Source organism: Microcebus murinus, chromosome 4 (genome assembly GCF_040939455.1).
Source record: "Microcebus murinus isolate Inina chromosome 4, M.murinus_Inina_mat1.0, whole genome shotgun sequence".
NCBI classification, from domain to species: domain Eukaryota; kingdom Metazoa; phylum Chordata; class Mammalia; order Primates; family Cheirogaleidae; genus Microcebus; species Microcebus murinus.
Genome location: NC_134107.1, coordinates 6,886,784 through 6,906,877, shown reverse-complemented (window position 1 = coordinate 6,906,877; position 20,094 = coordinate 6,886,784). Strand labels below are relative to the sequence as shown.

The 20,094-nt window shown below is 49.8% G+C and overlaps 1 pseudogene; it reads left to right on the top strand.

Moving 5' to 3' along the window:
- Nucleotides 1-2,374: 2,374 nt before the first annotated feature.
- On the top strand, nt 2,375-5,995 carry LOC105867393 (eukaryotic initiation factor 4A-I-like; annotated as a pseudogene).
- The last annotated feature ends 14,099 nt before the right edge of the window (nt 5,996-20,094 follow it).

The following is a 20,094-nucleotide window of genomic DNA, read 5'->3' as shown; positions in this document are numbered from 1 at the left end:
CAGCACTTTCAAATCGAACCTCCCTGAAGACCAGCAGAGGATAGGGACTTTTTCTGTCACTTTCTAAAGAGCTGCATTGACATACCTGGACAAGTAATAAAAGTAATAGCTATCATGGTCAACAATGTACCAGCCACTGTTTAAGGGCTTTACATATGTTAACTTATGAGATAGATGCCTTTTTCAGGGTGAAGAACTGAAGATTGAAGAGATTACGTAATGTCAGGGTCACACAGCCAGAAAGTGACCACCGGGCTTTGAACCCAGACAGTGTGGCTTCTGAGGCTGTGCTTGTAAGTCTGTGCATAGTGCCATCCAACTTAGAAAGATCACATGGCTGACTCCAGGGCCTTCTCCCAAAAAATGTAGAGACCCCCACAATGCTATCAGTTCCTGTTTTTCCTATTTTTCACAGAGACAACGTTGCTTGTTTGGACAGTGGAGATTGCAATGGGGACCTGCTTAGTTGGCAGATTGTGACACACACTCTGGCCTTGAAAGGGGGCTCTTTGCACAGCTCCCCACTTTTTACTAGAAGAGCTCTGGAAAAGGCGATAATTAGAATCACGCAAAGGCATAATTAGACTTCTGGCATTGAGCAGCAGTAAAGAACTGTACTAGGCTCAGATTCAGCTATCCAAAGCCAGGTGTCGTCTGGCTCCCAGGCCAAGAAGGTATCTACCACTCCCCTACCCCCAGCCCTAGCCTCTGACCCTACCTCTGCCAGGGACATCCTTCACTTTGCCCCGTGTCTGCCTGGAAAACTCAGACATGCCTTTATGATCTCCCTGGATAGGTGTCTTAGTCTTGTTTGTGTTGCTATAAAGGAAGACCAGAGGCTGGGTAATTAGAAAGAAAAAGGCTTATTTGGCTCACCATTCTGATGGCTAGAAAGTTCAAGACTGGGCATCTGCATCTGGCGAGGGCCTCGGGCTGCTTCCACTCATGGGGGAAGATGAAAGGCAGCCGGTGTGTGCAGAGATCACATGATGAGAGAGGACACAAACAAGGGACAGGCGGTGCCAGGCTCTTTTTAACATCCAGCTCTCAGGAGCTGAGTGAGAGCTCACTCACCCCGAAGGGAGGACATTAATCTATTCATGAGAGATCCATCCTTGTGACCCAGACACCTCCCATTAGCCCCCCCCCCAACACTTGGGATCAAATTTCAACATGAGGTTTGGAGGGACAAACATCCAAACCATAGCAACAGGCCTCTGCTGGCTTCCCGACCCTCAGGCAGGTGAGCCCCCCTTTATAAACCTCACCCCCCTTCAGCAGACATTACAACTGAGGACTTGGAAAAACCTGGATGCAGGGACTAACGGAATCACTGGGCACTAAGACAGGGTTTCTCTGTGTGCCGTGGGGGCAAGGGCAGGCCCTAAGGCCTAAGCAGGGGCTCTTTGGGCCAAACATCTCCATCCACAACCCAGGGGAACAAGCCCCAGCCCCCCTGGAACCCCATTCCCTGCAGAGAGGCTCCCCCCGCCAGCACACACGTGGTGCTGCCCGAGCTGTGCCTACTCTGCACCGTCCCAGAGCCTTGGCGGTGGCTGAAACATGGTCCCTGCCTCAAGGAGCTCACCCTAGGTCTTTCTCCACTCGTGGAGACTGACCTGTTCCACTTTCTCTGGAACATAATAGAAAAAAGAAAAAAAGGAGCTCACCCTAAGGTCTAGAGCAGCTGTGAGGCAGCAGCGTGGGCAACAACTCTCTGGGGACGACCTTGCCTAGTGATTAAGCACAGGAGCTCTGGAGTTCAAACTCTGGTTCTGCCGCCTACTGATTACATACTGTGAACTTAGCCTTTGAGCTCCACTTTCCTTAGCTGTGAAATAAACAGTTTCCTGGTGGCTTGGTGAACAATATTTCAGACAAGGCACCTCGCACAGTGCCTGGCCTATGGAAGTGCTCCCCAGGTGGCATCTCTGGTTTCCACAGAAGGGCTCCTCCTTCCTATTTTAGATGTTACAAGTTGGCACGTCTATTGCAAGAGTTTCCCAGCAGATGGAAGAAAGCATTTTGAGGAAGGAGCGGCTTTTCCCACTTTGCCCAAAGGGACAGTGTGGGCCACCAACACCCCCAGTTTTTATGAAAGTAGAAGGATGCAAAAAGTGTGGGGGGAGGGGACGGGAGGACGGAGTGTCAGGTCAGGAGAGACTCCCTGGAGGAGGGACAGCCCAGCTGGGAACGGGGATGGTGCTCCAGGCCGCGGGAGCAGCACATGCAGAGGTACGGAATGTGAGACAGTCGGGCTGCTTGTGAGACAGGGGGCGGGGCCATCTGGGTAAGGAGAAATACGCCCGTGTAGGGTTATCAAAGGCCTTGAATGTCATGCTTAGGGGTTCAGATTGGCTAGTTTCTAAGTGTCATGTCTGTGAGTCAAGATTCCAAATCCAGAGACAATGGCCCCCTGAGGGATGGAGCCCGAAGGCATCATCAAGCGTAACTGGAACGAGATTGTTGCCAGCTTTGATGACATGAACCTCTGGGGTCCCTCCTCCGTGGCATCTATGCCCGTGGTTTGAGACACCCCTTGCTATCCAACCGCGAGTGATTCGTCCTTGTATGGAGGGTGATGGTGTGACTGTTCAAGCACACTCTGGGACTGGGAAAACAGCCACGTTGGTGACATCCTTTCTGCGGCAGATTGAATTGGATCTTAAGGCCACCCGGGCCTTGGTTCTGGCACCCACTCCAGAGTTGGCTCAGTAGACGCAAAAGGCAGCCATGCCCCTAGGAGATTACACGTGGGTCTCCCGTCACGCCTGTGTTGGGGGCACCAATGTGCGTTCTGAGGTGCAGAAGCTGCAGGTGTGACATGCTTAACCAGAGACATCTGTCTCCCCGATACAGCAAGACATTTGCCTTGGGCGAAGCTGATGAAATGTGAAGCCATGCGTTGGATTCGAGGACTAGATCTGACATATTCCGAAAGCTTAACAGCAACACTTGGGTGGCTTTGCTGTCATCTACAATGCCATCTGCTGTGCTTGTGGTGACCAAGACGTTCATGAGGGACACTATTTGGACTTTTTTTTACCCAGAGACAAGTTCTCACTCTGTTGTCCTGCCTGGAATACAGTGGCGTCATCACAACTCACTGTAAACTCAAACTCCTGGGCTCAAGCGATCCTCCTGCCTCAGCCTCCCAAAGTGCTAGGACCATAGGCATGAGCCACCGTACCTGGCCAGATTCTTTTTTTTTTTTGAGACAGAGTCTCGCTTTGTTGCCCAGGCTAGAGTGAGTGCCGTGGCATCAGTCTAGCTCATAGCAACCTCAAACTCCTGGGCTCAAGCAATCCTGCTGCCTCAGCCTCCCGAGTAGCTGGGACTACAGGCATGTGCCACCATGCCTGGCTTATTTTTTCTATATATATTAGTTGGCCAATTAACTTATTTCTATATATAGTAGAGACGGGGTCTCGCTCTTGCTCAGGCTGGTTTCGAACTCCTGAGCTCAAGCAATCCACCCACCTCGGCCTCCCAGAGTGCTGGGATTACAGGCGTGAGCCACCGCGCCCAGCCTTGGCCAGATTCTTATCAAGAAGGAAGAGTTGACCCTGAAAGGTGTCTGCTAATTCTACATCGATGTGGAACGAGAGCAATGGAAGCTGGACACACTGTGTGACTCACGTGAAACCCTGACCATGGCCCAAGCAGTCATCTTCATCAGCACCTGCAGGAAGGCCGCCCGGCTCACTGAGAAGATGCTCACCTGAGACCGAACTGTCTCTGCCCTGCACGGAGGTGTGTGGACCAGAAGGAACAAGATGTGCTCGTGCGGGAGTCCTGTCCCGGCGCTAGCAGAGTCCGGATTGCCACCAGCCTGCTGGCCAGGGGCAGCGATGTGCAGCAGGTCTCTGTAGTCATCAGCTGCAACCTTGCCACCAACGGGGAAAGTGATGCCCACAGAATCGGTCGTGTGGACGTTCTGGTCGTGAGAGTATGGCTCTGAACCTGGTGACAGAAGAAGAGGACTCTTCACGACACTGAGACCTTCTTCAACGCCTCCCCCCACTGTGGAGATGCTCCTCGGTGTTGCGGAGCTCGTATGAGAGGGGCTGTCCTGCTCCCCGGCCCCAGCCCGGGTTCGATCCTGGGGTGTGAGAAGCAGCAGGAGGTGGGAGGGAAGGGAGCCAAAGGATGGATTCTTGCCACTGTTTTTCTTCTTTTCCTTGAGTGAACGTCTCTTTTTGAGACAAAGGAAGGAATCGTGAGCATTTAAGACATCCTTTTCTTTAGGGATAGGCTCTTGCCCCAGGTGCCATCTCTTCTCCCAGAAATCACTAATCCATTTCCCCAACCCAGTCACCTCCAGACCCCAAAGGCCCCCCCCAACCCCAGCCCAATTCCTCGGAAAGGAGCCAAGGGGCTACGATAGGTCACTCAACCTCATTTGCTGGACCAAACCTGGAGGGAGATCTGTCAGAATTGCTTTACAGTTCAGGTCATCTTGCACGGGACACTGGAGCAAGCGGAATGGGCCGAGATGAGCAGCAGGGGGCCGGGCTGTCCCCAGGGCAGCGGGGTCACTGCCTCAGCCCATCCGTAGCCCGTTCCTGGACAGCACTTTGCCGTGGCACTCCAGGTGGGGACCTCTGCTGTAGGTGATGGGAGTCACTGAGGTAGGCAGGAGAACGGCCTTTACGAGCAGCTGCAAGCGTGTGTAGGAGGCGGCCCATTAGTAAGAACAATGAGCTGCGCCTGGAGTCCCGGCTACTCGGGAGGCTGAGGCAGGAGGATCGCTTGAGCCCAGGAGTTGGAGGCTGCAGTGAGCTGGGATGATGCCACTGCGCTCTAGCCTGGGTGACAGAGTGAGACTCTGTCTGTAAATAAATAAAAGTGAAAAAATAAGAGCAATGATGCTAGCTAATATGTGTTGAGCACTTACCATATGCTAAGTGCTAGTCTCTCTGCTTCAGGTATTTTAACTTACTTGGTTGTCACAGCTGCCCTGTGAGGTGGGTGCCACTCTTGTCCGCCTCTTGTACAAGAGGAAACTGAGGCACAGGAAGCTGAAGTGCCCGGGAGAAGCCGGGCTAGGACAGAAGCGGGAGCACTCAGGCGCCGAAGCGCAATTCCTGCCATCGGAAGACGTGGCCTGGCACCCTCAAACACGCGTCCAGCAGCCCCTGCAGCCTCCTCATTAAGGAGCCCCCTGAGAGCGGGCCGGGCGGGAGGGAGGGCAGAGAGCCCAGCGCCGCAGGGCGGAGGCAAGGCAGGGCGCGGAGAGAGAAGCTGGCGGTCTGCCAGCACCACTGGGCAGCTTCCCAGGACGGCCGCGGGCGTGGACGGAAGCAAGGCAGGGGTGCCTGAGGACAGGGCAGACCCTCAGCCCCAGCCAGAGGAGGGCACGGGGAGGGAGGGGCAGGGAGCGTGGCAGCCCCTTTCTCAGCCTCATAGACCCTGGGTTACAGCCTCTGACCCAGCAGGGCTACGTGCATCTGAGGATCCCTCGGCCCGCCCTCTCCTCCCCAGGAGTCCTGCTGGCCCTGCTCCAGTGGGCGAAGGTCGGGACAGGAATGCCCCTCCACCCCCGCACCCTCCGCCCATCCCAAGCTCATGGCTTTTCACAACACCCAGGCAGCAGTGGGCGAAGGAGTCGGACTCTACTACCCCCTTACAAATGGGAAGACTGAGCCCTAGACAGGGGACGTGGCTTCCAGAGGTGGCCCAGGGCCACAGCAGGGCCCTGCAAGTGAGGACATCACGGTGAGCAGGGCCTGTGCGGACAGGATGCTGGGTCCTCTGACCCGACTTTGTCTCCAGCCCAGAGCTCCCGTCTGGGGCATCCCCCAGGTTCGCCAAAGCCGGTGTTCACAACCAAACATCCGATCCACCCACACCGGCTCCATCTCCAGTGCTCTCCGTTTCGGTGACGGTGCCCCCATTCAAGCAGACTGAACCACAAACCTTCGTGTCGCCTGATGGCTGCCTCACCTTCCCCCCGGCGCCACCTGTCATCACGCCTGTAGATCCTGACTCCTGAGTCATTCTGGCATCTACACACCTCTCTTTCCCTACATCTGCCTTAGTCTGACAGTTCTCCCTGGTTACATCAACAGCCCCTAATGGACCCGCCCGCCCCTCTGAGCTTGCAACAGCAGTTTCCACTCTGTATTCAGACGGAGCCTTCTTTAAGCAACCTGATCCCATCACCGCCCCGTTTGAAACCACCTGTCCCCGAGCCAGCCTTTTTACCAGGCCCACAAGGGCCGACCTCATCTGATCCCCCCAAACCTTCCCGCTGTACCATCGTCCCAGCCCATCACATCCCAGCCACCCTGGGTGGCACAGCATGCCCTGAATGCAGGCATGGCTCCTACTGGCTTTTTTTTTTTTTTTTTTTTGAGACAGAGTCTTACTCTGTTGTCCAGGCTAGAGTGCCGTGGCATCAGCCTCGCTCACAGCAACCTCAAACTCCTGGGCTCAGGCGATCCTCCTGCCTCAGCCTCCCAAGTAGCTGGGACTACGGGCATGCGCCACCATGCCCGGCTCATTTTTCCTATATATTTTTAGTTGGCCAATTAATTTCTTTCTATTTTTAGCAGATACGGGGATCTCACTCTTGCTCAGGCTGGTTTCGAACTCCTAAGCTCAAACGATCCTCCTGCCTTGGCCTCCCAGAGTGCTAGGATTACAGGCGTGAGCCACCACACCCAGCCTCCTACTGGTTTTCGAAAGCTGGATTTTGAAAGCCAGTTGTTGAACATAGCCATTATTAAAAATCAAATTAGGCCGGGCGCGGTGGCTCACGCCTATAATCCTAGCTCTCTGGGAGGCTGAGGCGGGAGGATTGCTCGAGGTCAGGAGTTCGAAACCAGCCTGAGCAAGAGCGAGACCCCGTCTCTACTATAAATGGAAAGAAATTAATTGGCCAACTAACATATATAGAAAAAATCAGCCGGGCATGGTGGCGCATGCCTGTAGTCCCAGCTACTTGGGAGGCGGAGGCAGGAGGATTGCTTGAGCCCAGGAGTTTGAGGTTGCTGTGAGCTAGGCTGACGCCACGGCACTCATTCTAGCCTGGGCAACAAATCGAGACTCTGTCTAAAAAAAAAAAAAAAAAAAAAAAAAAAAAAAAAAAAAAAATCAAATTATATAAAATTACAATTAAGTAGATTATATTGAGAATAAAGGCGATAAATACTTAAAATTCATCACTTCCTAATTAGTTTACGACATTTCTTTATCATTTATGCTCCTAAGGTTATCTGTGTCTACTGTGTGCGTCTGGTGGGACCCTAGACGACGGTTTTTGTGCTGTTTACCGCACACCTCTTCCCTCACAGTCATGTTACATCCATAGCCTGAAGTCAGCCAGGCTGGGACTGTCCACATGACAAATCAACAAACATTATGAATTAGAGGTTGGTTTACTGTTTTGTTGATTGTCTTGACCAGGGATCAGCGAACTATTAATATAAGCCAAAGCTGTCCGACCACCTGTTTTTGTAGATAAAGTTTTACTGGAGCACAGCGGCGTTCAGTCACTCCTCACTGCAGAAGAAGCGTTGAGTGGCTGCAAGGCAGACCTCGCGGCTCCCAAAGGCTAAAACATTGACCACTTCATGCACGAAGTTTGCGAACCCCTGCCCTGCACTTTAAGAAAACTACGGAGAAACTGTTAAGAATGCAGATTAAACTTAAAGTATGTCATGTCTGTAGCTGTTGCTTTGTGACTAGCACACAGAAAAGTAGGGGAAATAGTCTTCAATACTTGAAACTATTATCCTCGTCAACAAAGAAGTCATTCACATCACTGACAAATGAGTGAATTTTTTTTTTTTTTGAGACAGAGCTCGCTCTGTTGCCCAGGCTAGAGTGCCGTGGCATCATTGTAGCTCACAGCAACCTCTGACTCCTCGACTCTAGTGATCCTCCTGCCTCAGCCTCCCGAGTAGCTGGGACTCCAGACTTTTACAGTTTTATTATTCCTCATTAGATTATGGGTCATCTGGGTGGTTCTGCCAATGTCGACTGGGCTGTGCTCACGAAGGTGCGTGACCAGCTGGCCGCCCTGCCGCGGGCTGGCGAGGCCGGGAGGGCTCCGCTGAGATGGTTCAGCTGTGCTGTGTGTGGTCGCTCCGATCTTTAGCAGATGAGCCTGGGCTTGCCCTCATGGCCCAAGCAGGGGTCCAGAAGAGTTGGCTCTTTCCAAATGGGCAATCTCTCTTGAGACTTAGACTTGGAATTGGCACTTTGTCACTTCCGCCACATTTTATTTTTTTATTTTATTTTATTTTATTTTTTCTTGTTTAGGGCTGTAGATACAGATGAATACCGCCACATTTTAGTGGCCAGAGACGTTTACAAGGCCAGCTCAGATTCAAAGGGTGGGGATAGTTGTTGCAAAGTGACAGTGCAAGATGCGTGGTAGACAGAAGAAGGGAGGAAGAACCGGGGCTATGTTTATAGTCAATCTACCTATTGCCTCCCCTCTTTCCTTAAGCATGGGAACTACTCTTGACCCTGAGTTCACACAGTGCTGCTAAAAGCCAAAACAAAACCAAGCCTGCCATGAACACTTTGTGAAGATAAAGAATCTACCAAGGACTGGGCAAGGTGGCTCACGCCTGTAATCCTAGCACTCTGGGAGGCCGAGGCGGGAGAATCGCTCAAGGTCAGGAGTTCAAAACCAGCCTGAGCAAGAGTGAGACCCCCGTCTCTACTAAAAATAGAAAGAAATTAATTGGCCAACTAAAAATATATAGAAAAAATTAGCCAGGCATGGTGGCACATGTCTGTAGTCCCAGCTACTCAGGAGGCTGAGGCAGAAGATTGCTTGAGCCCAGGAGTTTGAGGTTGCCATGAGCTAGGCTGATGCCATGGCACTCACTTTAGCCTGGGCAACAAGCGAGACTCTGCCTCAAAAAAAAAAAAAGAAAAGAAAAGAAACTACCAAGGACATTGCTTTATTTACCTTTATGTGCAAAGGGACATGAAACATGGATGGAGCTCTAAGGTTCTCCTAGCAAAGAAAAATGACAGTTCACCTATCTTCTGACGTTACTGTATCAGCCAGGACTTGATGGGAGAAACAAAATTACTGGAGTATCAGCCAGGACTTGATGGGAGAAACAAAATTACTGGAGGTGATTATAAATGATAAAGAATGTATCATGGGGGATAATACAAAATTGTGAGAACTGGTTATTTAAAACTCCTGTATTAGGCTGGGAGTGGTGGCCCCCACCTATAATCCTACCACTTTGGGAGGCTAAGGCAAGAGGATCACTTCAGGCCAGGAGGTTGAGGTCCTAAAATAAAATTTAATAAATGAATAAAATAAAATAACATATAAAACCAAACAAAATACTGTTGTTCTCTTTATATGGTGCTGGAGCCTAAAGACAGCAGGCAGGCAGCTGGGATGGATGTGAGTTGGGACAGGCAAGAACAAACTAGAACCTGTGAGGATGAGCTAGAACCCACAGAATGGACCAGAGCCCACATCAGTCTCTCTTTAGAGACCCTACCTCTAAAACAAAACAAAACAAATGAAAAAAACCTCTTGAAGATGAAATAATGCTGCAAAATTGTTAACTTTATTAAAGAAAGACTAGCTTATTTGAAAGTGGTTTTATTTATTTATTTTTACTTTTTTAGAGACAGGGTCTTGCTCTGTTGCCCAGGCTGGAGTGCAGTGGTGTGATCATAGCTCACTGCAGCCTCGAACTCCTGGACTCAAGTGATCCTCCTGCCTTGGCTTCCCAAAGTGCTCCAACTGTGCAGGTTGAGACCACCAAAGCATTTCTGAAAACAGTGATGATGGCAGATACCTGTGTAGTTTTCTTCTTGATTTTAAGGAAAATGCCTCCAGCCACTTAAGATAGTTGGTATTGCTTATTTTAAAAATACTTAAAAAACGATATTGACTTTATTTCTATTCAGATATTTCTTAATAATTTTTTTTAACAATTTGTACCTGTCTGCTAAATTTTACTGCCCAACTTCCTGGAAATGAGTGAGTGATTCCAGCTTTTCTGACTTTCTGTGCTGCTGGGATGCTGAGTGCCCATACACTGGGAACCTCCATGGGGCCCTGGGACGCATCCTTCTTGGCCGTGCTGTGTCATTTCTCTACTGCCTGGCTGCTCTGGACCTGTGCGGATCACATTTAGAATTTTGCATGCATAGTCACATGAGAAAGGGGCTTCTAGCTGTTCCTCTCTGGCTCTGGCTTTCCTAGGCTTTAGCGCTGAGGCTAAGCACCTTATAAAATGACTTGGGAGCATCCCATGTGCACTGGTCTGTCAGCCCCAGGCGAGCCTATTTGACAAGACCACGTGGACCTCAGCTCTGATCAGCAGGGCCTGGCCCTCCCACGAGGGTGGTCTTTGGGTTGTCCTTTCTTTGTCTTCCATGTGGGCCAGTTTTGCCTGGTGTGAATTACAATAAAATTTTAAGGCTCACCCACGACTGGCTGACTAAATGGACCCCCTGGTGGCCAAAGGAATATTCTAAAACTAAATTGTCTGCCTGGAGGAGGGGGGGTCAGACAAGCCTCATCATGCCCCCCTCTCTTCTTGGGGACATCCTTTGTAACCATTAACAGGCCTAAGTGTATGCAAGACAAACCTGCAGATCCTCAATTTACACAACAAATCTATGTCAGGTGGCTCATCTCTGATAATCGCTCCTTATGTTACAACATTCCAAGCCTTTAGACAAAGCTTCAAGTCGTTAGGTAATTACAAGCCAAAGAATCTTTAAACTCACCTATAACCTGTAAGCCCCTGCCCTTCGGGATGGCCCACCTTTTCAGGCCAAACCAATGTATGCCTCCCGTGTATTGATTTATGACTTTACCTGTAACCCCTGTCTAAAACCCCTGTATAAAACCAAACTGTAGGCCGGGCGAGGTGGCTCACGCCTGTAATCCTAGCACTCTGGGAGGCTGAGGCGGGTGGATTGCTCAAGGTCAGGAGTTTGAAACCAGCCTGAGCAAGAGCGAGACCCCGTCTCTACTATAAATAGAAATAAATTAATTGGCCAACTAATATATATAGAAAAAATTAGCCGGGCATGGTGGCGCATGCCTGTAGTCCCAGCTACTCGGGAGGCTGAGGTAGCAGGATTGCTTAAGCCCAGGAGTTTGAGGTTGCTGTGAGCAAGGCTGATGCCACGGCACTCACTCTAGCCTGGGCAACAAAGCGAGACTCTGTCTCAAAAGAAAAAAACCAAAAAACCAAACTGTAACCTAACCACATCAAGTCCAAGCTCAAGGATTCTCAGGAGTTGCTCCGGGTCATGGTCCTCAAATTTGGCTCAGACTAAACTTCTTTCAAATATTTCAGAGTTTGGATTTTTCCGTCCACATCAGAAATCACCATTTTCTCAGTTTCCAAATGTAAGCAGCAGAAGCATTGGGGAGGGATTTCAGGGCTGGGGTCTAGAAGACATCGCTGCTGCCGGGCAGGACAGCCTGGGGGTCTCTGGCAGCCCAGGACATGGGACTGAGCAACCCCAAGCATGATGTCCCCTCAAGCTGGAGAGCTGGGCTCCTGGCAGGGCCTGGCCTGTGTGTCCTGCCTCCCGCCACGTGTGGAAGGACCGGACCTCACAGTTGCCAGGTTTCAGCGTTTGTCTTGTCATGCTCTAAGAGGAGAGACCACACTTCTCTAGAACCCGAGTTCCTTTATTATACTCATGACATCTACGGATAGAAGAATGCTCTGGTGAGACAAGCCTGGGGTGAGGATAGTAGTATAGTTATGGGATCCACTCACTCACTGGCCACTGTTCTCCCGACCCCATGAGTATTGTGGTCAGCTGCGGACACAGGAAACAGTTTCCCAGTCACAGGGGCTATGCAAAAAATTTCCAGTTCTTCCCGAGGCCGCCCAGCAGGGTCTCCTGGTTGTTGTGAATTGGCTGTCACTAATTCGTCCCCAGCTCCAGAGAGGGAGCCTCCAGGGATTTGTAGGGATGCCTAACCTCCAGAACGGACCCAAATAAAATATTTAATCCTTTCTGCCTGATAAGAAACCCAAAGTGCCAGTGAGGGCGTTCGATGGCTTTTCCACAGAAGGGTGATTCTCAAACACCAGAACAAGCCAGGAAGGAGCTCCCCCTGGAAGGGGAACGAAAAGCGCCGGGCGTTGTGTTGCCGGGGGGGAGGGACTTTGAAGACGGTAAACAAGAAGCACGACCCTCGCGGGTCTCGCGGCACTTCCGCTCCGCTCGGGCAGCGGCGGGTGGAGGACACCTGGGAACGTCCCCTCGCGAGCCCTCCCTCGCCCTCCCGGAGGCGGTCCGGGAACAACACGGAGGGGAGGCGCGAGGACACAAGAGGGCGCCACAACCCAGCGAACGATTACGGCGCCCACGTCAGGACGGAGACCGGAAGATAGCTTCCAACACAAAGTTCCGCCCCACGGTCCCTGATACTATGCTTCCAGACCGGCCCCCTATTCTCCGTCCAAGTGGGAGAAGCCTCCCCAAGACAAGACTCTCCTCTTTTTATTTATTTATTTTAAGAGGAAAGATAACCTAGACGCTCAAAAGGCCACAAAGCCTCCGGAGAGGCCGACGAATCCGGAGAAGGGAGCCCAAAATGCGCACCAGAGGCGTGTTTCTCAGTCCCAGGAACCGTTTCTCTGCTGCAAGCCAAGTTTCTAACAGCCATGGGTCGAAAACGTCCTGTCGACAGAGATGGCCCCAGAGGTGACCCCCTGTCTAAAAAGGACAAGGGGACACCCCTAAATCCGCCCCGCTGCTGAGAGGCTGACAAACCACAGGCTCAAGTGCCTAAAAAGGGCAATCCGAGATGAGCCCCCAGTTTTGTTACTGCTCAGTTGGGCCCTTTGCCCGCTGCCCAACAAAGCCCAATATACTGAGACAGCACGTGTTGGCGGAGAAAGAATTTTCATTCCACAAGGCACCAGGCGAGGACATGGAGTATTAATTATTTCTCAAATCCATCTCCTGAGAATTTGGGGGCTAAGATTTTTAAAGGTGGTTTGGCAAATAAAAAGCTAGGAACTTGGGTCTGCTGATTGGCTGGGGATGAACTTATAGAGTTGGGAAGCAGAAATTATCTTCTCACTTGGGAGATTTTCTGGGTAGGTGGGTCTCAAGGCTTGATGGATCCATTGCCCTGCGTGCCTACCGTCTAGTTGATGTCAGTGGGCCCTCCCCAGATGCAGAGTTTGAAAAATACCTCAAAGACCAGTCTTAGGCTTTATGATAGCAATGTTATCTACCAAAGCAGTTGGGGAAATCATAATTTTTTTGAGACAGTCTTGCTCGGTCACCTGGGCTAGAGTGCAGTGGTGTGATCATGATCACACCTGGGTTCAAGTGATCCTCCTGCCTCAGCCTCCCAAATAGCTCGGACTACAGGTGTGCACCACCATGCTCAGCTAATTTTTTCCACTTTTAGTAGAGATAGGGTCTCACTCTTGCTCAGGCTGGTCTGGAACTCCTGACCTCAAGAGATCCTCCCTCCTTGGCCTCCCAGAGTGCTAGGATTACAGGCATGAGCCACCATGCCCAGCTGGAAATCATAAATTTTGTACCTATTGGGGGATGTGTGCCATTAAGCAATAAGCAGTTACAGCAGTAAGGAAGTTAGGGGAAAATGGCTGGTTAACTTCTGGCTGTAACTATTGTGAGGGATCGAGACATTGCATACCTGCAAGGCCCACACCCCAGTAAAGCCGGGGTCGAGACACTGCACACCTGCAAGGCCCACACCCCAGTGAAGCCGGAACTAACATCCGGCTTCTGGAAACTGTTGCTTGCTTGCCATAAAAACCGTTGCTTGCTTGCTTGATTGCGCCAACTTTGCATTGTTCAGACCCCTATATAGTGGGGCTGCCAGCCAACCAATCATGTTAAAGGTCAATACATGATCCACGCGTGATCAGCCACTGCATAGCATATGCACCATAGGGATAAAAGACACGCTGCAACCCCGGTCGGGGTCCTTGCCTGCAAGAGTGACCACTGCGTTGGTGCTCTGGGGCTTAGACCCTGGCTAGCCAGAAAATAAACCTCCTCTTGTGTAATTACATCCTCGATGTCTCTGCTTTTCTGTCCGGTGGGGCTGTAAAAGGTCGGTCCCTAACACTATACTTTCGTAACAATCAGACTTTGATTATTATTTATACGTTATGGCTTTACATTATTTTAATATAGCCAGTTTCAGGACCAATATCTGGAGTTACTACATCTAATTTTCAACTAAAAATTATGAGACTTGCAAAGAAATAGGAAAGTATGATGCAACCCCCCCCAAAAAAAAAAAAAAAAGCAGGTGAGAGAAACAACGAAGGCAGCACTCACTCCAGGTCACTTTGTTGCACCCAGCCAGGTTCATTTACCTGCTGCCCAAGAGGAAGCCAATACCACAAGACAGCAGGGTTTACTGTAGAGATAGAGTTTTTAATTCCACATAGCGATAAGCAGGGAAACAGGTTGAATTTCTCAAATCCGCCTCCCCAAGGATTTGGGATACAAGGTTTTTAAAGACAGTTTGGTGTAGGCAATTGAATCTGCTAATTGGCTGGTTTGGGGGCAGAACCACAGAGTTGTAGAAATTGTCCTCTTTGCTGACCAGGTTCTTGGGTGGGGGTCTCAAGACCAGTTGAGTCAATTCCTCGCTATGGGCTATTGGTCTGGGTGGGTCAGCTGCCCCACTGCAATGCGGGACCTGGAAGATACCTCAGAAACTACCCCTAGGTTTCAAAAAGGTGATGCTTTCTACAGAGCAAGCTAAGAATCTTTATGACCACCAGCTGAGTGGCTCCAGAGTGGCGATTACAAGGAAGCAAACGGGGAAAGTGGCTAATTATTATTTTTAGCTAGGCCTGTGCCTTATTTTTAGCTTTTTAGCTACCACAGTTCTCACCTTGCACCCCTTTATCAATCTGTGAAGGCGATTTCACCTGAAGGTCATCAATTTACTGGACCCATCACTTGAGTTTTGGTAAGCGTTGGGGGGCTTGTCTCTGACGACACAGTCTTCTCCCTAGTCGGGTAGGGCAAAAACTAAGGAGACATCCATGGCTTTTTTTCTGCACTGGCTGCACTTTGCCAGTCTCAGACCTCTCCATCCTTGGAGGTTACCTCTGAGGCCCACGGGCCAGACTGGACCCTCTAGTGGCCCCCTGGCTGCTCCATAGCTCCCTCCAGTTCTAACCCCTTGCTGCAGCATGATCTTAAAATGCAAATCTGGTTGCCTTTCCTTTGCTTCAGCTCTCCATCTCCCTTCAGGCTGAAGCCAGACTCCAGTCTCTTCCCATCTTTCCTGGTCTGGTCTCTCCCAGCCTCTCCCAATTCCTCCTGAGCTGTGGTTAGTTCCCATGTGCAGATTCCTCATTTTCTTACAGCTTCTTTGTAAATATGCTGTTCTCTCAGATTAGGCCTCTCTTATCTTGTCTTCTGCTTGCTGACTCTTGCTAGCTACAGCTGAGTAACGTGGTACAAATCCTTTGGAGAACCAGTTTTGCCCTGTGTCTAAAGATCCTCAAAAATGCTCATATTCTAACGCGGCAGTTTGACTTCTACTAAGGAAACACTTCTTATCTGGAAGAGACATCATGCATAATGATGTTCACCCCAACAACTTGTATATCTGCACTTCTTATCAGTTAGACAACGATAGAAGTTAAAGTACAAATACGCATAAAGTAAATTCGGGCTGCACTGGGGTTGAGCATCTCTGCTGCATTCCTGCCCTGTTGGAGACTAAGACCCTCCACATTCCAACGACTTGTCCTGCGCACGGGCCTCGCCCCTGAAAATAGCCTAAAATGAAAATAGCACCCAGCCCTCCCGCCATAGTTCCCAGAAGAATGCATTCCATGACGTGCTTGCTCCAGGGCATGCTACCTGCAATTGTTCCCGACCCCCTGCCAGGTTGGGGTTGAGTGATCAATCACAAACAGCTTCTGATGCCATTGGGATGCTGATTGGGGCTGATTGGCCCACACACAAGCCTCATCATCCCCCCACTCTATTTTTCTGTTTCTACTTCCTTGTTTCTGTATATAAAACCTACTAAAAATCCAAGTAAAGTAGACCTTGACAACCCTTTGCTTGGTCTCGTTCCTTTCTCTCGCCCATCTCTTTCAGGCATGGTCCCCCTTGACCCCCACGAGTAACAGAAGGTCCCGCGGGCCGGGACACCTCCCCAGGACCCGACACTGCTGGCTCCCTGACCTTAGACCTCCAGAACTGTGAACAAACGCATTCCTGTTGTTTAAACCTCCTGATCTGGGGTGTTCTGTGAGGCAGCCTGAGCTGAGACACCTGCCCTGACATTTCCTCTGCTGGCAGCAAGGAGGGGCCGTCTGTGCAGAATCCTCGCACTTTTCCCATCCGAGCTTCGTCCTCCCACTCTGCTCAGTGACCCGGGAGATGGCACTCACGGCTCCCTTGTCCCCTGGCGTCGGCATGGGAGAACCTGGAGGGGTTTGGGGTGGAGGAAGAGAGGTCAGGGTGTCTGTTCCCCACCACCCTCCCTGCCTGGCCACAGCTGGCGATGGCTGTGTCCCACAACACAGTCCTGGCGTCCAGGAGCGGCTGTGGCCTCCCTGTCGGTGGCCTTGGGACGTGGCCATCTCTGTGCTTTCTGGGCTTCACCCATGGGCTCACAAATCGCCCCTCCATTAGTCTCCTCTGTTTTAATGGACCACGTATTTCCTGGCGGGACCCTGGTGGGGAAGTCTGCCTTCCCCGGTGCCATTCAGGTCCATTAGTCCAGTGGGTCTAGAAATCAGCTTGTCACTGTTTACCTCCGTCCTGCCAGCCTGCTTCACATCCATTTAGATAATGGGACGGAGAGGATTTTAAAAATAGCGAGGCCCGACTGCGTAGCTGCACCTCCACCCCCGTCGCTCCCGCCCGCGGTTCCCAAGCCTGGCTGCGATCACAGTCACCCAAGGAAAGAGCATTTCTCATGGGGAGCCCTCACCAGCCGCTGGTAGATATTTGAGGATAGTAAGGAATTTTCGATAATTTTCAGGTGTGATAATGAGTTTTTCTAAGAGTCCTTACTGTTTAGAGATGCATGCTGAACTACGTGTAAATTAACCCTTTGCACTCGCTTGCTTTTTTCTTGATTCCTTTATTCTACTCGGGATTTAATTTTTTAAATACCCCAGATTTTACAAAGCATGGCAGTAGAATAAAAAACTGGAGTTTCTTTTCATACAAATTTATTTATTTGGATTCTTTTTTTTTTTTTTTTTTTTTGAGACAGAGTCTCACTTTGTTGTCCAGGCTAGAGTGAGTGCCGTGGCGTCAGCCTAGCTCACAGCAACCTCACACTCCTGGGCTCAAGCGATCCTCCTGCCTCAGCCTCCCAAGTAGCTGGGACTACAGGCATGCGCCACCATGCCCGGCTAATTTTTTATATACATATCAGTTGGCCAATTAATTTCTTTCTATTTATAGTAGAGACGGGGTCTCGCTCTTGCTCAGGCTGGTTTTGAACTCCTGACCTTGAGCAATCCGCCCGCCTCGGCCTCCCAGAGAGCTAGGATTACAAGCGTGAGCCACCGCGCCCGGCCTATTTGGATTCTTTATATCTCAAATTATTGATACATTCAAAGAGCAATCTTAATCTCTAGAATTTTTCATGGTGTGATATTTTTTGAAACAATCACCCACATGAAGACCTGGTTTACATTCACGTGTTTCGCGAATATACATCGTCTCTTTTCTTCCTCCTTTGACTTTTCTGTTAGAACAAACAACACAATCTTTGTGTTTTTTGTCAGGGTGAGGTGTGATTGTATGGAGCTTTCCATCTAAACGTTGCTCTAAGTTAGTGGATAATAATCCACCCCTGGAACTTAGTGTACCATCTCTGCATTTACATTTTACTTGTCCTTTCATGCTAATGAAAACAAGAAAAGATACTAGAAAAATAGACAAAAATCCGCCCTCCCCCCCCCCCCCCGTGAAACTACCTGTTGAGTGTGGCTCGACATACGAGCTGCTACCGATGCTAACCGTGTCAAGTCACACTCGACATCCGAGTGCAAAGGGTTAAATTATATTCTACCCGGGAGTTGCTTTGAAGAAATGCTGCAGGGAGGGAGGGGCTGGGGTGCAGATGGAGCAAAACTGGCCATGGCTTAACGACCATCATCGGAGCGGGATGCTGAGCGTGTGGGTTCATCACAATGCTCTAGCTAGACTTGTGCACTTAAATTATTTTTCACAATACAAAGCTTTTAAAAAGGATGATTTTATTCAATTAAGCTTAGCTTTTATGGGGAAAAATATTATGTATACTACAAGAAAGAAAAAAAGATTCACTGGGCCCATGCCAGCTCTGACAAATCAAAATCTGTAGAGCAAGTTCTGGAGAGCTGATTCTTTTTAATTCATACATAATTCATTCATTTATTTTTTTTAAAAAATGTTTATCAAGACTTCCTCCTCTGGTCCTGATGAAAGAGCTTGTATCCAAGCAAGGAAAGCTGGAAACATTTACACAAATAGGCTGTCTGAAGCACTGGAGGGAAGCCCAGGTAGCCAGGACAGGAGGTGGCAGGTCCTGGGGAGAGGGGACATGCCAGGTGCCACCACACTCCTCTGCTCTCCCCTGGGGGGGGTGCCCACTTGGTAGGGGCAGAGGGAGCAAGAGGACAAGCAGAAAGCAGCTGCTCAGGTATTTCCGCAGTTCCTTGGGTGTGGAGAGGCAAAAATTAGACTTCGGGGTCACTAAAGCAGCCAGAGCTTGCAGGCAAAGATTGCAGGGGAAAGAGAACCTCGGAGAGAGCATGTCTTCCGTCTTTAAGTGTTGTTGATTAAACAGGACAAGCAGACAAACAAAAGGCATCAACTAAGAGCCTGAAAAGCCAGACCGAACTATGGCAGGTCTGCCACCTGCCCAGAAGATAAACACTTCGCTTTAGGATTATGAAGGAGGAGGGCGTTGGTAAAAACTCAAGCTTCCTACTGAGGCCCCTAGAGGGCTCTGTGCTAGGAGACAGTGCGGCCAGGGAGAGACCCCACTTCAGCCGTTTCACAGAAGAAAAACAAATCATCTCTGCAGGAAAATGGCATCACTAGAAACCTTCCTCAAATTTCTATACTCTACATCTGACATTCAGTCGAAAATTACTAGGTCATCTATACAAATATATTTATAACGTAACATGTAGTACTTTATAATTGTTAAGGCCTAGGGGCCATAGGTATTGAGGCCAAAGCTTCTGGTTGCTTGTGCCCTTCCGAGCGGTGGTGGGAAACCTAAATTGTTGTAAGAAGAAAGTAAAACAATCCACTTGTAACTGAATGCATATCCTGCCGGCCGCATGCCGTAAAATGTCACAGTACCCAGGCTGACTGACGCTGTCTGCTTCTGTAAATAGCTTGCTTTGAGATAAATCTCAGCACAGGGGCTCAAGGCTGGACCGGGGCTCCTACCATCTGAAAGGAACATGATAAAGTGTAAAATACAATATCTTCACTTGTGCGCCTCTGGTCACTAAGCCCCCCTGTGCTTGAACAATTAGATAATATTTTCAGAGTGTGTTTTTTGCCTTTAAAAGGGGCCGGTTTTCCCTAGCTCATTGCTACTTTCTGTGCCTGCTGCTCTGCAGGGGAGAAGCAGTCCTGGCCAGTAAATAAAGGCTCACGATTTGACTCAGTTCGGTTTCTAAGGTGGTCTTTTCTCACACTCCGGACCGTAACAATAACATATAAAAATCTCTTTAAAATATCAAACCAAACACAGGCAGAAGGAAGGAAATAAGAGAAGAGGAGAAATCAACGTAATAAAAAAAAGGAGAGAAAATTCTTCAAAAAGCACACACTGGAAATTGGGATAGCTCTATAATTATAGAAGAAATTGAATGTGTAGTTTTAAAACTCCGGGAAAAAACAAATCTGGAGTTTTAAATCTCCAGATGCAGAGAATTTTATCACATATTCAAAAAGAAGAGCTAACACCAATTCTACATAGTCTCCCCCAGAAACAGGGGGAGAAGGGGCACCTCCAGATCTGTTCTACGAGGCCAGGAGCACCCCGGCAGCAAAGCCAAAGACAGCCCAGAACAAGGCACCTGCTGACCGACCTCCCTTTTGCGAGTGGACGCAAGGCCTCGGCACACGGAGCAGCTG